Below are 13,154 nucleotides of genomic sequence, written 5' to 3' on the forward strand. Positions count from 1 at the left end.
TACTGATGAAGTCCTCTATGATCAGTCACGCCACCGTTCAGAGCGCATATCATTTACATCAGTAATGATGACCTATTTACTGTCACATATTACTTATTCATTCTTATATTTTAATATTTGTTTTCATTAATGTACAGAGAGGAAAAGAGTTGGTTATGATTGATCATAGCCTTGGATATACACGTTGGCCATTTGATGATCCTTGCATCATTGCCCTAGTATCCTAAGCTGGTTTTCTCACTTTCTCAAAATTAAAATGGATGAAGCTCGATTGGGCACTGCTTAACGCATTGATGGATAGATGGAGGCCGGAGACTAACACTTTCCATCTACGTATCGGCGATGCAACTATTACTCTCCAGGATATAGCAGTGATCCTAGGTCTCCGCATTGATGACCCTTGTGTCATGGGGACTGATAGGCATGTTTGTAGGGACACATGTAATAATTTGTTAGGAATATCTCCGGAGTCCTTGCCTGGAGGGTATATTAGATTGAAGTGGCTAAATGAGAGTTTTGCAAAACCGTTGCCACAAGATGCACCTGAAGTGATGATCCAACAGCATGGCAGAGCATATATTTTGCACATGATCGGGACGCTTCTTTTTCCAGATTCAAGTAAACATAAAGTCCATTTGAGGTAAGTACACTCCATAAATTGTTATAATGCATTTGAATGTGATTTTTATGCCAATTCAAGTATTGATTTTTGCTTACTATTTTTAGCAAATATGACTAAAGCATTTGAACTCACGCTAGGTGGTTACCACTTCTCGAAGACTTTGACGTGTCCAGGACATTATCCTGGGGTAGTGCTGTTTAAGCATACCTATATAGAGAAATATCAAAGGTTGCTTTAATACAAAATAAAGAGCTCAATGGTTGTTTAACATTGCTACAAGTTTGGGCATGGGAGAGGTTGGTTTTGAAACCACGATCATGCGAGATCCGAGAGTTAGATGGACATATTCCACTAGGCTGCAGGTAAAAATCGTCAAATTGAATCTTGTTTTTATTTAATTTTAAATTTAACATTTTGAACAAAACCTATCTTACAGATGGAATGTCACAAAAGCCTATGATGAGACCCCAGCTAGGCAACTAGATTTTTACAGAGGGAAGCTCGACCGGATAAAATTTTTTTAGGTATCGAACTTGAATTGAAGGCATTTAAAACTATTGATATATTTCAAAGAGTTATTTATATATGGATTATTTTGCAGTTCGAGTGGTAGCTATACACCCCTCACCTACCTCGTCCACTGCTGATTTGTATGGAGGGATACGTCATATGGAGGGTCAGAGTTCCTCTCATTTGTTTTGAGATTGTGGAGATGCATGTACCCGATCGCGTGTTTAGATAGTTTGGACTCGCGCAACACGCTCCACAATCTGTCGAACAAATAGAGAGAAAGGCGTCAAAAGGTGGACATCAAATTGATTGGTGGCGCACGCATCAATCATACATTGCTAGGTGGAATGATCGACATCAACTTATTGCCGATCAACTTTATCCTCCAATGGAGGAAGATGATTACATTAAATGGTATTGGGGGATTACCAGACATTGGATAATCACTCAAACTGCACCTCCAGTCGATGAAATCAAGATTCGCTCACAACAATCTCGATATGTACCAAGAGGTGTAGATGAGAGACGATGGGTAAGTAAATTGCAAAAATTATAATAGAATGTTCAATCTCCTGTTAGCTTTTGGTTTCTTATATCAATATTATGTAATTGTAGATAGTTGTTATGGACGAGGTCGAGGGGGTTGCAAATGAGGGCATAGCTACCGCCACAGGAGATTCAGTACACGTATCGATATTGCATCGGATAATGGCGAGAGTTCGTAGAGCTTTTCAACAAACTCATAAGGATCGACATGAAGGTCGTGTGTAGGTGGATCTTGAAGATACTCTATATGCATGCCGACGTAGACGTGGTAGACGTTGCACGTATAATGATGAAGCTGGTCCATCACAGCAACCCAGTCCGTCACAGCCCAACACACAACCGGAGAGCGAGCATATACAAGCTCAAGTCGAAGGAAGACGCCGACGATCTCAACGAGTGCGAAGAGAGAGACAACGGGGAGGGGTGGATTTTTTATTTGTTAGTTTTTCCACTAAGATATATATTGTCATATGGATTTATTGACATTTGAATTGTTTAGCTTAAACTAAATATTATCGTATGGGTAGACTTGATACATTTGGATTTGTTTAGCTTAGACTGATATATTATCGTATGGATTTGTTATGTGTATTTTTGTTGGACTTTGGATGTGATGTGTATTTCGTCGGATTTGTGTTGTGATGTTGTTGATTACGTAGGATTTGTGTGGTGGTGACGTTGTGTATTTTTGACATTTGTGTTGTGATGTTGTAATTTTATAACTTTTATCCAAGTATACAATGTAAATAATATATTTTTGGCGAAAATTTTGGTCGTATATCGATAAATGAGGCATGTGCATGTTTTGTGCATGTTTTGGCTCTGCCCAGCAAATCCACGGGACTACTAGTCCCGTGGATTTGCTGAGCACAGACGAATATGTCTCCGCAAAATGTACGAGACTACTAGTCCCGTATGTTTTCTGAGTCCACTAAGAGCTGATTAAGTTGGCTCTAAACATACAGGACTACTAGTCCCGTATGTTTTCTGAGCATTGTTTTTCAAAATCGACCTTTTTTTGGCCTATTGGCAAAAAAGATATCTTTTTTGCTAAATATTTAGCAAAGTGGTCTATTTTGCTAAATATTTAGCAAAAGTGAGCTATTTTAAAAAATTCCCCTTTCTTTAAATATGAGCTGGAGACAAAAAGTTATATTGTGTGAGGTTCAAGGGTTGCTCCAATTTTATGGAAGGTCTCCGAAGAGACAAGTTCAAAGGTTGTAAGCGCTAATAATTTAGAGAGTGTAAATGAATGCATTATCATATTACGGAGGGGGTTACGCAATTAACCTTTTTCAAAATCACACCTAGGATTTGGTGGGATGGAAGGTGCACTTTATTTTTATTAGTTTGGAAAAGGCACTAGGCTTGAGCAAATTTTGTATGTCTGTTGTGGTTAGGATCAACGAATTAGACATTAAACCAATACGTACAAAGGTTTCTCAAGGGCATTAATTAATTCATTTATTTGTTGGGCCGAAACGGGCTTAGATTTATCATAACCTGAGCCCCATCGGGTTCTTCCCTTCAACTACAAAATCAAAGAGCAATAAATCACGTGGGGACATCCGGACGTCGAACGATTATTACATATTACTGTCGTTATCATTATTAATTCCATCTTTAAACGTTGAGTAGGGATTTGATTAAATGACAGTCAACGTTAAACTTGATGATATTACTTTTTTTCATATTAGAGGCAGCAGATTTCCTTGAAGAAAATTTGTAGTAGATTTTCGTGGTACCTTATTCTTTTAATTACAATTGTCCTTTTTATGAAAATTTTGGTGCATCACAGGCTGTGAACGAATTACAACCAAATTAACTGGAGGTTATTTTTGCAAAACCATTGCGTATATATACCTGCAGGCTGCAGTTTTGGGAAATCCCCAAAGTGCAAGGCGGGTTTGTGAAATCTACCCAATTCTAAATGTAGTTTCAATGTACTACGTAAATACAATTGTAAACGGTTGCGATATGCAAATAAGCAGATTTCAAAAGGTATGTGGGTAGGGATCAACATGTCAAGTTGGTAGGAGATAGAATATGGTTGAACAGTGCTTACTTACCAATAAAAGCTGGCAAAAAAACAAATAAATAAATAAAGTGACATTTTAGTTAGAGTTAAAATAACAAATAATAATAATATTGAATATAAAGTGACATTTTAGTTTGGAATAGGCAATCCATTTTCTGATTATAAATTATAGGTATAGATTGGTGATAGATAATATGCACAGAGAGCAATATGGAGGGAGTTGATATCAAACATAAGTTTTTATGCTGAGTAATGAGGTAGTTCATTCTCATCCACTCATTTAAATGAGCGACAATATTCACATAAGTTGGAGAATGTATGAGAATGAAACACATCACTATCTAACACAAAATTTATGCTTATACTCTGCCCCTGAATTTCCAAAATTTTAAAAATTAACACACACACATATATGTGTGTGTAGAATAATGAGTATGTTCAGTACTAAGCACAAATTTGATGTTTGATAGTAATGTGGCTCATTTTTATTCATTTATTTAAGTGTGGGGACCACATTCACATTCGTGTATATGGGTTGGATAGTTGAAATGAGTGGATAATAAGTGACCACCTCCTATATATATATATATATATATATATATATATATATAATATATATATATATATATATATATATATAATATATATATATATTAATATATATATATTATATAATATATAATATATTATATATATATAGGACAATTATCTGATTCCTTTAGATTTAAGAAGATAAGCACTAAACCTTGGCATATTTTCAAAAATTATGTTGCCAAAAATTGGTCTACATATTTTTAGAAAAAAAAATTCATATATAATGAGCTAGCCATATATACATATATGTTTTGGTTCTTTGATAAAATAAAAAGCTGATTTATATATAAAGGGTTATTTCAATATTAGACCTGCAAATCTTTAATATTTTATATTTTCAATATTAGACCTGTAACTCTTTATAATATATATATATATATATATATATATATATATATATATATATATATAATATTATATATATATATATATATATATATATATATATATATATATATATATTATATATATATATAATATATATATATTATATATATATATATATATATATATATATATATATATTATATATATATATTATAATATATATAATATATATATATATCGAGAGAGAGAGAGGGGGGGGGGGAGAGATGGGTATGCTTGGTACTAAGCACAAATTTTGTGTTTGGTAATGAGGTGGCACAATCCACTCCACTCATTCAAATGGGGGACCACTATTTGCGGTGAAAGCTAATTTCTTCATTGCTGAATCTATTACACGTTTATCGATTACAGATTCAAATTAAAATTAGTCTTTTTATAAGACTTTCTTACACAATAAAAAAAAATACAACTCTCTTCAAACAAACGCAACGGGTGTTTATCGCCCGCTGCTTACGTGGGATCTTGGCTTGTGACGGGGACGTTGATATCCGTGGACCACCGCCGATCAAATCTGATTGCTGAAAAATCGGGCAGAGCTTCGTTGATTTGCGAAGGAATCAAGAAACCGTAGCGCTTATCTCAGCAACGGCGAGATAATTGCTCTTCTTAAGATTATCGCAACAAGATAATCTTAAGGAACAGACCCGGGAAACTGCAGATCTGACGAGCTCCTCTTCTTTATGCCGACGAACTCGACCAGATCTCTACTCCTCCTCCTCTCTGAAGTTCGTGCACTTTTGATCTTTAATCCGGCAGGGCTTCGCCAACGCTCGAGACTTCCAGATCTCAAAAAATGAAGGCACTGTGGCTGTATTTATAGGCTTCAGGAGCCCTGTGTTTGGATAGGAACGGTTGATTCCCTCTTATCTTCAGTTATAACCACTTTATCACATTTAAAGATAACCCCAAGGTAGCTAGGGAGGCTCTGGAACCGTCAAAACTGATCGAAAACCGTCAAACACACGTCTCGAGTGCGAGACAGTTCGGGGTGTCTCGCACATGTGCGAGACAGTTTGTACCCTCTTCAGTAATTTTGCTCTAATTCTTTCATCTAACCTCAGAATGAGGTGATTCAAGTTGTGTTGAAAAGATAACGAAAAGATCTACAACTTTTATCTTTTAAGATTCTTCAGATTTGAATCTAATCATGGTCAAAACAGTTCTACAAGGTCCGAGACACTTGTGAGTGTATCGGCCATGGCCGAGACACCAATGAGTGTCTCGGGTATTTTGGTTATAACTTCCTCATATGACCTCCAAATGACCTGATCCAAGATATATTGAAAATATAACGAAGATATCTATAACTTTTATCTTTTAAGATTCTTCAGATTCGAATCTAATCATGGTCAAAACAGCTCCACAAGGTCCGAGACACTTGTGAGTGTCTCGGCCATGGCCGAGACACCAATGAGTTTCTTGGATATTTTGGTCATAACGTCCTCATATGACCTCCAAATGACCTGATCCAAGATGCATTGGAAAGATAACAAGGAGATCTATAACTTTCTTGTTTTGAGTTTCTTCATATTCGAATCAGATCATAGCCAAAATCTCTCTACAAGGTCTGTGACACCTTTGGGTGTCTCGGCTTGGCCGAGACACTCATGGGTGTCTCAGCCAATCCGAGACACCAATGGGTGTCTCGGCTTGGCCGAGACAGACACCTTTGGGTGTCTCGGGTTGGCCGAGACACCTCTAGGTGTCTCGCCGAGTCCCTGGACGTAGTCCTGCGCGTTCTGTCCGTTTTCACTGTATCTTCGTCATCTGAACTCGAAATCATGCGATTCAAGATGCATTGGAAAGTCGTCGAGAAGATCTAAAAGATCCCATAATTGAATCATATGTGAAGTGGACAAGACACGAGAGGCTCTCCGCCTTTTGCAAGCGATGCGGGGTTCCCGATCAGTTCGTGTTTCCGTCATTCCGAAGTTCCATCGTTTTGCATGGTCCGTCGACTCACTTCATGTGTTTGTCATCATCAAATGATCTCCTATGACTCGGATAGTAACATTCATCATCTTCTCTCTGTCTCGAGCCGTGTGCGGGGACCTATAGGCAATTTTTGACGTCTACAACCACATGCCACCTCACTACTAAGCACAACTTTTTGTGGTTGGTACCAAACATACCCATCTCTCTCTCTCTCTCTCTCGCTTATAGTGTAGTATAGCATAGATATATAGGGGTTTAGTAGGTAGATATAGATATATATATTATATATATTAGTATATATTATATATATCATATATTATATATATACACTTTAAGTGATACTAAGTAGTTATATATATATATGTATATATTATATATGTATATGATATAGTATGTGGTATAATATACTAGGTATATATATATATGTATATTTATATAGTAGGATATATATTATTAGTATAGAAGTATATATAGTTACTATATATAGGTTATATATTATATATATGTATGTAAGATAGATTAATATGCTATCTAGATACATATAATATAATATTAGTATATATAGTATACATTATTATATATAACACAGTATATATATAATATAACTATTTATTATATTTACACTAATAGTATATATTATATATATAGTATAGTACTAATATGATTATAGTTATATATATTATTATATATATAGTTATATAATATATAGGTATATAGAGGTAGTAGTGTATAATTATAGGTATAATATATATATAATATATTATAGAGTATAGAATAGTTAGTTATTATCATATAGGATATATATGGGATATATGTGTGTGGTGTGTGTGGGGTGTTGGTGGCACACACACACACACCACACAGCACACACACACACCATCATATACCTTATAATAGTATATTTTATATATATATATTAGATATATATATAGTTATTAATATATATAACTATATTAGTATATATTATAGTATTATAGTATGTATATAGGTGAGATAGGGATACTATATTATATATATGGTATAGTATAATGATATTATATTATATATATGTATTATGGATGTTATAGGTTATATATATAGTATATTGAATAGTAATATATGGTAAATATTTATATATATGGTGATATATCATTAGATATATAATAAGTATATATATCATATTATATATAGGTAGTATAGTATATATATAGTAGTATATAATTAGATATATAGGTATATATATTATATATAGATACTATAGTATATAGTGGTATTATATATATATATTATACTAATATATCTGTGGGGTCTTGTTACACACACAACACACACACTACACACACACACACACACAACATACTATATATATAATTATATATATATATATATTATATAATATATATTAATATATATATATGTTGTATATGTATATTATGTATTATTAGTATATAATATACAATATATAAGTATACATATATATACTATACTATTAGTATATATGTATGTATTATAATATAATACATAATGTATCAAGTATACATATATAATAATATTACATATATATATACTATATATCTATAATATATATTGTATTATATATATATGTATGTATATATATTACATATGTATTTATGATATATTATATATTACAGGTACATCAGCACTATGTATAATAAGTATATAGTATTATATTATGTATATGTTATATTTATATAGTATAGTAAAAATAATATAATATAAATACTATATATATATAGTATATTATATTATATATATATATATATAATTATATATTTGCTGAGATTATTCTTTTTGTGCTTTAATTGTTTTGGTTAGTTGTATTCAAACTTATATATTTGACTGGCATATTCAAGCCAAGGTAATATAGGGTTGACGTACTCAAGCTAGGGTAATTGAGTGTTTGACTAGTTAGAGCTAGTTTTTCTTAGTCATTGTGAAGAGTTAGGTTAGACGACTAGTTTCATGTATATTTTAGGGTGTGGTCTTTGAAGCTTATTGAGTCGAGTTATGGTTCACATGAACTCTGGTCATAATGAGTTATGTCCTTCGCGATAAGGAAGAATGAATGTAGGATTTTGATCCAAACCACTATAAAAATCTCGTGTGTTCATGCGTTAGTTTGCTTTTAGTTTTTCACTTATTATTTTTCCACTATGGTTGAGCAATTGACGTTATCATTTTATCAGCTAATCAATAATGAAGAAGATAAAGACATAGAAAAATGATGACGAGAGACTCATGGGACAGAAAGGACTATGAGACGGTAATGGATCATGGACTACTCCGATTTGATCATGGGTAGAATGCATGCCAGGATGTAGAATGGAAACCCATTGAGGAGAGTTTTAATAGGTGGAGCCTACATCGTGGACGAGAAGCTGTTATGATGAGGATTTGGGTGCTTTTAGTGAAGATGGAGACTGGGGTTTTGATTGAGGTGACCACCATGTGGTAGAGGAAGATTTCAGCATTAAGGTGTTTTTCATCGCTGTTATGGTTATGGTCGAGATGGATAAGATGGAGGGTAATTATCAATATGATCTATGCACATGCAAACCGAAGATTGATTTTTTGTACTTTGATGGAGGTGAACCGCTTGAATAGTTAGAGCATATCGATGAGTATTATAGAGTGTTTGAGGTAAATCCTAATTAGTGGATGAAGATTGTCAATTTTCACTTGGACAGGCAAGCTATAACTGGTGGAGGCGGTTGAAGTCTTAATGTAAGAGAGAGACCATAGAGGATTGAGTTGGGCCAAGTTTGTGGAGGAGTTTCTGCAACAATGATGACCTTCATAAGTGATGGACCATCATGAGCAGTTGTCTAAGCTGAGATAGGAAAGGAAGATTGTTGATTACATCGATGAGTTTTGGAGCTTGCAGGTGCTAGTGAGGGATTGGTCGGAGGAGACACTTTTGGGTACTTTTGTGGAGGGTTTGAAACCTTGGATTGCTATAGAAGTGAGGCTTAAGTAGCCCTAGAGATTATCGAAGCGATGAGGATAGCTAGGTTTTTAAAGGAGGGTAGATCTAGTAGTTGGAGTGCTAATATGGAGTCAGCAGCAAGAAACAATCAGATATTGATATCACCAAGGGAGGTAAAACTTCGGGCACCAGCATGAATTCAAGTGACAGTTCAGCAAATAAGGAGTTGAAAAAGCTTTCTAGAGAGAAGGTACATAATATGATAAAGAAGGATTTATGCTTGAAATGTGGGGGCAAGTAAAATGAAGAGCACCAATGTTGGACTAGAGCTGCTTATATGATCGTAGAGTCCAATGATGAGAGTGATACCACCGATCTTGCATACTCTAATAGTGGAGTGAGGGGGCTGATGATTATTGTGAGGCACTGGAGGAAGCATACACTAAACATCATGACAAGAGTTGCTAGACCGTCTACATTGAGGATGACAGCCTAAATTGAGAAGTATGAGGTGTCTTTATTGGTTGAACCTAGTACTTTGCATAATTTCATTGGGGGTTGTTAGGAAGGTGGGTTAGGATTGTTTTAGAGTCTTTTGAGGTAATGATAACTAATAGGGAGAAGATGCAGTATCAGGAGATTCTCATAGGCATTGGTATGAATGTCTAGGGAGTTCAGATTCTGCTAATTTTCACGTACTCGCACTTATTGAGATGGATGTTATTTTGGGCAATGCTTGGCTAAGGCATTTAAGGGATGTGAAGATGAAATTCTAGGATATGCAGATGGTTTTCTGAGCAGGAGGCAAAAGACGCTCATAGACCACCATTTCTAAGGGGTTAAAGGTCTGTCAGGCTAATATATTCAAGCGGTTGTGCAGGCGAGGAGCCAAGCGCTGTGATATTGTCACAGAGGCTGATGATCAAGGTGATTGTCAAGGGTATTTATTACTGGTTGAGTCATGTGTGGGGGATGACACAGAGGATCCATTAGCCCCAAATTAGAGGATAGAGTAAGGCAGCTAGTATAGTAGAACGTTACTCGGGTTCCTGCCGAGCTACTAGTATCATGGATTTAGGATCATGATGTTGTTCTAAAGGATGAGTTGAAACTGATTAACTTACCATCTTACTGCTACACTCACTTTTTAAAGAAGGAGATCGAGAGACAGATTGAGGATATATTGAGGAGTGGGTTGATGTAGCCATTGCCTATTTCCATAGATGATTTTGGGAGGAGTTGCTGACGGGTTTTGTTGAAGGGTCCAGTTGTAGAGGGTTAGACTCTATTTTGGTTGTTATGGATCGCTTGAGTAAGGGGCATATCTTATTCCATTGAAGCACTCATTCACTACCACCAGCGTAGCTCGAGTTTTTTATTTATAATATGGTCAAGTTACATGGCATTCCATGAAGTATAGTCACTGATAGAGGGAAGTTGTTCCTGAGTTCTTTTTGGCGAGAACTATTTGCATTGTAGGGGAGCAAGCTAAAGGCGACCTCATCTTATCACCCACAGATTGATGGATAGACCGAGGTGTTGAATCGTACATTAGAGCAGTACTTGAGGAGCTACTTTTATAAGGAGCAGAAAGGGTGGAAGGATTATCTAGCATGGGCTATGTTCTTCTACCACACCATTTTTCATTTATCAAAACTAGAAGAGTCCATTTGAGGTGATATATGGTCAGACGTCATCACCCATGTTGCAGCCTTATGAGCGGGGAATAGTAAAGAATTATGAAGTAGAGCAAGAGTTACTAGTGAGGGATGAGATTTTGCGAGGGGTGAAGAGGAAATTAGCAAAAGCTCAGAAGCGGAGGAAGAGGCATTATGACGAAGGCCAACAAGATGTGATATTTGAGCAAGGAGAGTTTGTGTACTTGAAGCTAAAACCATATCGTCAAAAATTGCTGAAAAAGGGTTCAATGTTAAACTCTCATAGCGGTACCATGATCCTTTTAAGATATTGCAGTGGATTGGTGAGGTTAATTACAGGTTGGTGTTGCTAGAGTCGTCACTTTTATATCCTATTTTTCATGTATTAATACCGAAAAAGAAAGTGGGGGATTCTGGATTGGTTGTGGGGGAATTAGCTACATTTGGCTCAGGAGGAACATGTCATTAGTTCCTAAAGAGGCGATTCGATATCAGAGCTGAAGGAAGCAACACACTAGGGAGCAGGTATGGCAGGTGTTGGTGAATTGGCAAGGCTTGGTGAAGGACAAGACTATCTAGGAAGATTATGATGAGATTAAGGAGCGGTTTCCATAATTAACACATGAAGACATGTGCAATCTCAAAGGAGAGGAGAATGATATGATTTTCGAGCCTACATTGAGTAATATCAAGGAAAGGGTGATTCATTATTACAAGAGTTTGCAAAAGAGAGAGATCTGAGTCAAAGTAAGAGTCAATTAGAATTATCTTTTTATTTGGAAATTTGAAGTCTATTGGAAATTTTTTTATTAGGAAAGTTTGAGTCTATTAGGAAGTATTTTTTATTAGAAAAATTTGATTAGGAAAGTTTTCGTTGTAGTAGGAATTCTCTTGAGGTATATGTATGACTAACGTTAGCCAAAGTATATATCTTTATTTTAAAGAAAAATATTGCAGAAGACATTGACCTTGAAGCTATTGATTTTTATCGGATTTCTAAGATTTAGACTTAGATTTTTTCTCAGATTTTTTAGGCTATTAGGTCGCTTTATCAACAATCTAATAAATGTTTTGCATGCGCTTTGACGAATGGTGTGGAGTCAAATTAATGTTCTTATTACCACACAACCAAAAAGATAGTTCCCTATTATCAACATAAAATGATAATTAATATCTTGATGATCCTTCAGTTCTTTTATTTTTTCCATTATTTTTTGCTTTAACGTCGATATACAGCATGCATATCACACGTGCAGGAGTAAACGTGTCAAACTACAATTTTCTGGATGAAAAATTACATGGATGGTTATATTTGGACGGAATGGCAAAGAGGAGTGGTCTCGTTTAACTCAAATTACATGTGGCCTAAGCTGCGGTCGTTCCTTATTAAAAAAATAATTTTTTAAACAGACGAATAAGTCAAAAGGGTTGCATATTAAACCAAATTCCGAACTTTTGTTGGCTGGATACCTAAAAGTGACGAAACAAGCTCAACGAATATATAGGTCAACTGTACAAGCAAAGTCTCGTCCATCTCATCATATAATCTTTTCCCACTCATGAGAAGATATATAATTACTAACGTTGACCTGTTTCTTTTTGGTTGAAATGTGCACCTATTCTCTTTTTGCATTTTGATGCATGTATAATTACTAACGTATACTCGAGACAAATGTCTCATGTTATATTATTTTTAGGGTACATATCAGAAACTTACCCTTAATTTTTGACGATTAATGAAAAACCTTCTTAACTTTTAAAATATAAAAAAAAAACTCTTTTTAACTTTAAAATTTTATCAGAAAATCTCTCTAAATTTTAAGGGTTTTTTAACAAAATCTCAAACTTAAAGGGAGTTTTCTGATAATAGTTAAACCTAGCTAAGGGTTTGTTTTTTATATTTTGAAAGTTAAGGGAGGTTTTCTAATAATAGTCCAT

At 34.8% G+C, this 13,154-nt stretch overlaps 1 protein-coding gene across 1 annotated transcript in view; it reads left to right on the forward strand.

The window, feature by feature from the left end:
• The window catches only part of LOC109824580 (11-beta-hydroxysteroid dehydrogenase 1B-like), a 12,619-nt gene continuing 6,297 nt past the window's right edge, over positions 6,833-13,154 (forward strand). Inside the window, exon 1 of the mRNA XM_020391211.1 lies at positions 6,833-6,852. The gene's annotated coding sequence lies outside the window, so the exon portion shown is untranslated. The remainder of the gene's footprint in view (positions 6,853-13,154) is intronic.

The sequence above is a fragment of the Asparagus officinalis genome, chromosome 9 (genome assembly GCF_001876935.1).
Source record: "Asparagus officinalis chromosome 9, Aspof.V1, whole genome shotgun sequence".
NCBI classification, from domain to species: domain Eukaryota; kingdom Viridiplantae; phylum Streptophyta; class Magnoliopsida; order Asparagales; family Asparagaceae; genus Asparagus; species Asparagus officinalis.